The sequence below is a fragment of the Oryx dammah genome, unplaced genomic scaffold, assembly GCF_014754425.2.
Source record: "Oryx dammah isolate SB20612 unplaced genomic scaffold, SCBI_Odam_1.1 HiC_scaffold_23, whole genome shotgun sequence".
NCBI lineage: Eukaryota > Metazoa > Chordata > Mammalia > Artiodactyla > Bovidae > Oryx > Oryx dammah.
The window spans coordinates 63,988,461-63,994,460 of NW_024070207.1; positions in this window are offsets into that span (position 1 = coordinate 63,988,461).

The window sequence follows — 6,000 nt, forward strand, 5'->3', positions numbered from 1 at the left end:
CTTAGAAAATTACTCTTGCTGCAATGTACAGAATGAGAGGGAAATAAAACAAAATGACGAATTAGGAGACTATTATCATAGTTCATTAAAAATATTGAAAGACAATTTGCATTAAAGAGGGAGAAGATGGACTAGTTTCCAAAAAATAACCAAATGATTGGTGACAAAAAGGAAGAGAAATGTCAAAGATTACTCTCAGGTTTCTTATTGGGTAGATTGAGAGGATGGTAAAACATAAGCAGTATAGGAGAAGAAGGATTTGAGGCTTTTTTCTTTAGTGAGAAGGGCAGTGGAGATTGACAGATAATGACGTATTTTATAACATGATGAGTTTAGGATACCTGCAGGACACTGAATTAGAAGTGCTCAGTTTGCTGAATGGTAATTATGAGTCTATTGCTCCAGAAAGAGCTATTAGATTATGATTAACTCTTCCATGCTTATGGATACATAAGTGAAGTTTCAAGGCATGTATATTACTGAGATCAGTCAATATAGTGAGAAGATAAAAGAGTGGAGACTTTGGGATATGCTAGACAGTAAAGCATCTGCCTACAGTGTGGGAGACCTGGGTTCGATCCCTGGGTTGGGAAGATCTCCTGGAGAAGGAAATGGCAACCCACTCCAGTATTCTTGCCTTGAAAATCCCATGGATGGAGGAGCCTGGTAGGCTACAGTCTATAGGGTCACAAACAGTTGGACACGACTGAGCGATTTTCCCTTAGTAATGAAAAAAAAAAAAAAAAAAGGAGTTCAAAAAGAAAACTAAGAACATGTACAAAGAGAAAAAGTGCTTGGAAAAAAAGCATGTCATAGAAATCAAAATGAGAGTATATTGCAAGGAAAAAGTGATCAAAACCATCACATATGACAGTGATAAAGAATGACTGAAAAGAACACCACTCAATGAGTCAAGAGATGAAGATATCCCAGTAGCAATGAGCACACCTTATAGCCAGATACTGGTCTCTGATATCATTCTCCTCTAAAACGAACCAGAAGCTCTTTGGAGAAATCGCTGATTACAAGGTCATGATAGGTAAAAGATGTCTGAATGTGACATGAAGTAAGGAATTACTAAAAATATAATAGGGCTGGTTTAACCCAGTAACCATCTTGAAAGGAGGTTCCCCTGGCCAAATCTAGAAAAATATGAACACAAAAATAATTAAATATGGTGATGAATTATAAACTATCAGAAGCATTATCATGAATCTAATATCAATAAAAAATTGAAAAATAAATAAATAGCTTGATAAATATCAGGAGTGGAGGAGAATTCTTACATTAAATTGCATAGGCTGATAGACAAATACACATGGAGATCTAGAGTTGGAAAATCATCTTTTTGTAATCATCATAATAAAGATTTGATCAGGAAATAAATAACAGATGCTAAATCTAGAGGGAAATTTTGACAAGTAACAGGATGCTTGCATGATCTCTTAGTTGCAAAAGTGAAAAAAAATCACAATAATTTTACAGTGGAGAAATTCGATAACACTTGAACAAATTATCAAAATTAACATTAATAACAAGAGACAAATGGACACCGTGGGCCTCCAGATGTGATATCCTGAAGTGGACACAATATCTCCTGTGGGGTATTAAAACAAGAATGTGTAGTCTGAATCTAACCTAAAGAAAAATCAGACAAACCTCAAAAGAGGAACATTCTGCTTATCTTCATAAATGTTGGTTTTAATAAAAGCCTATGAAAAGCTATGAAAATGTCTAGATTAAAGGAGGCTAAAATGTCGTGACAGCTAGATGCAATATTTGTTCCTAGATTATATCCTTTTCTATAGGAGTAAAAATGTCTAAAAAAGATATCACTGGGTCATGTGGCAAAATTGACACAAAGAATAGATTACTATATTTATCTCCAATTTTACTGGTTGATTACTATTGTGTGTTTTTGTAATAAAAAAATCTCTTTTAATAGGAAATACAGACAGAAGTATTTAGTGGTAAAAGGCCAGAGAATGAACTGTTTACAGTTGGTGAAATTAAGTAAATGTATATGAATGTTCTTTGTAATACTTTTATTTTTGTGTAACTTTTATTTAAGCTTTAAAATATTTTCATTTAAGAAATCTAAGAAGAGAATATAGTAGGTCTAATATAAAAGCAGAGATTTGGTAAATTTTGTCAGAGAAGTTTTCATGGTATGATGGAGCTGCCAGTGTATAAAGTGGGTGGGTTCATGGGAATTCCCTGGCAGTCCTGTGGTTAAGACTCTGTGCTTTCAATGCAGGGGAGGGGGCTTTGATCCCTGACAGGGAACTAAGATTTCTCATGCCACGTGGTTCAGTATTTTTTTTTTAATTTTGAAAAAAGTAATAGAGTGTCTGAATTTATTGAAGTGGTAAGGAGGCAAAAAATATATAGGCTTTTCTTGCAAGAACTGTAGTAGTTATGGAAACAAGGGCAAAAAGTGGTAATCTGAGGCAGAGGTAGGTTTAAGGAGAAAAATTTGAGGATGTGCTGAGTATTTTAGACTTAGGAGAAGATGATGTTACAGATATGACAAAATATATTTATATATAAGAGTGCAGAATTTAGAGATCAAATTGCAGAAATTAGCATTGGAGAGAAGAAGACATTACTTTTGGGGAAAGAGGTAAAGAATGTTCAAGGTAGATAAGTACGAAGGTTAAAGGAAAGTGGATCATGAAATTTTACTCCTGGTATACACTTTTTTTTTTCCTTTTCTGTATGTGAGGAAGAATGGAGGTTGGTTAGTTGTATTTCCTTAATACTGGACAGCTGAGAGTTATTTCTCAAGACTCATCTTTCCTTGTTTGCAATTTTAGCAAATCTAACCAATGATGGTAATTGTTGCAGCATAAAATATTTTTAAATAAAAATATTAGTACTTTCTTAGTATTGAAGATTGCACATATTGCATAGGACACGATTGCTTTAGAATTTTAACTGTGTTCATATTTTTAATTGGAGGATAATTGCTTAGCAGTGGTGTATTGTTTTTGCCATACATCAGTCATTGGTATACACATGTCCCCTCCCTCCACCCTCCATCCTCCCACCCCATTCATACCCTCTAGGTTGTCACAGAGCACCAAGCTTAGCTCCCTATGTTATACATTAACTTCCCATTAGCTATCTATTTTAGCTAATGTATACATTTCAATATATACATTTCAGCGCTACTCTCTCAAGGCATCCTATCCTCTCCTTCCCCAACTGTATCTGTAAGTCTGTTCTCTATGTTCAGTCTCTATTCTGGCCCTACATAACATGTTCATAAATGCCATTTTTCTAGATTCCATATGCATGCATGCTAGGTCGCTTCAGTCATGTTCAACTCTTTATGACACTATGGACTGTAGCCTTCCAGGCTTCTCTGTCCAAGGGACTCTCCAGGCAAGAATGCTGGAATGAATTGCTATGCCCTCTTCCCAGGGATGTTATTGATCCAGGGATCAAACCTCTACCTCCTTTATTTGAGGTAGATTCTTTACCACTGAACTACCAGGGAAGTCCAGATTTCATAAACATGCATTAATTTATGATATTTGTTTTCCTCTTTCTGACTTACTTCACTCTGTATAACAGGCTCTAGGTTCATCAGCTTCACTAAAAGTAACTCAGATGTGTTCCTTTTAATGGATGAGGAGCATTCCTTTGTATATATGTACCAAAACTTCTTTATCCATTCATCCATCAGTGGACATCTAGGTTGCTTCTATTTCCTAGCAATTGTAAATATTGTTAAGGTGAATATTTGTGTACATGTGTCTTTTTTCAATTCTAGTTTCCTTGGTGTTTATGCCTGGAATTCGAATTTCTGGGTCACATTGTACTTTCATTCCTAATTTTTAAAATAAATCTCTATACTGTTCCCCATATAGTGGCTGTATCAATTTACATTCCTACCAACAATGGATGAAGATTCTTTTTTCCCCAAATCCACTGCAGCATTTATTGTTTGCAGATTTTTTTTTAATGATGGTCATTCTTATCAGTGTGAGGTGATACCTCATTCTAATTTTGACTTGCATTTTTCTAATAGTAAGTGAGGTTGAGCATTTGTTCATGTGTTTATTAGCAATCTGTATGTATTCTTCAGTATACATGTATTCTTCGGTAAATGCCTGCTTCAGTATTCTACTTGTTTTCTGATTGGGTTGTCTGCTTTTCTCATGTTGAGATGCAAGAGCTGCTTGCATAGTTTGGAGATTAATCCTTTGTCAGTTGCTTGACTTGTAAATATTTTCTACCATTCTGAGTGTTGTATAAGACATACTTTTACTAAAAATTATTTGTTGCTTATTTAACACTCAAATTTAACTAGGCATCTTTTTTTTTCCCCTTGAAGTTTGTGGTTTACAAACTTCAGATCACAAGAGTCACTGTTAAAAAATGTGCTACCACATTGCAGGTGGATTCAATACCTGATGAACCATGCTAAAGAGGGTATGGAGAAAAGGGAATCTCCTTGCATTCTTTCAAGAGGTGGGAATGTAAACTGATATAGCCACTTTAGAGAATAGAATGGAGATTCCTAAAAAAAAAAAACAAAAAAACCTAGGAATAAAACTACCATATGACCCAGCAAGCCTACAACAAGGCATATAATCTGAGAAAACTATAATTGAAAAAGACAATATACCCACATGTTCATCAAAGCACTGTTTAAAATAGCTAGGACATGGAAACAACTTAGATGTCCATTGACAAATGAATGGATAGAGAGGTTGTGGTACATATAAACAATGAGATATTACTCAGTGAAAGAAAGGGACATATCTGAGTCAGTTGTAATTAAGTGGATGAACATAGAGACTATTAAACAGAGTGAAGTCAGAGAAAAAACAAATATCCTACATTAATGCATATATATGAAATCTAGAATGTTGGTACTGATGAACCGATTTTCAGGGCAGCAATAAAGACACAGACATAGAGAAGAGAACTGTGGACACAGTCAGAGAAGGAGACAGTGGGACAAATTGAGAGAGTAGCATTTAATCATATACATAACCATATGTAAAATAGATAGCCAGCGGGAATTTGCTGTATGATGCAGGGAACTCAAAGCCAGTGCTCTGTGAAAATCTAGAGGGGTGAGATGGAGTTGGAGGTGGGAGAGAGTTTAAAGAGAGAGGGAACATATGTATACCTATGGCTGATTCATGTAGGTGCATAGCAGAAACAAACACAATATTGTAAGGCAATCATCACCCAAATTAAAAAAAAATAATAATAATAATGAATAAGAATTGTGTTCAAGCATGTCATTTAAGAGGTATCCCCTATAATGCACCAAAATAATCTATCTAAAGTGAGTTTATTTTTTCAGCCATCTTTTTATTAAAATTTATGATAAATTCAAATAAACTCCATAGAAGAAAAAGCTACTGTGAATCAAAGCACAAATACACAAACTCAAGTGCAATCAAAAATAGTTGTACAGCAACAAAATATGGAATATTATATTGTATTAGTACTATTAAAAAATTCATTGAGGATTTCCAGTAATTCCAGGAAGTTCCCTCTGAAGTACAAATAAAAAGAATCATGGAAGTCGTTTGCATTACCTAACTGTTTTACATAACTGAAAAAGCTTCCATAATTCTTTTAATCTGTACCCCAGAAGGAATTTATTTTGTATTACCTAACTGCTTTATAATAACTATATTGGATAAAAACCTGGAACATTAGATCCACAAATCAAAGAAAATTGGACATGGTCAAGCAGGAGATGAAAAGACTGAACATCTAAATCTTAGGAATCAGTGAACTAAAATAAACAGGAATGGGTGAATTTAATTCAGATGACCATTTTATCTTCCATGGACACGAATCCCTTAGAAGAAAGGGAGTAGCCCTCATAGTCAACAAGAATCCAAAATGCGGTACTTGGGTGCAATCTCAAAAACAACAAAATGATCTTGGTTTGTTTCCAAGGCAAGCCATCCAATATCATAGTAACCTAAGTCCATGCCCCAACCACTAATGCTGAAGAAGCTGAAG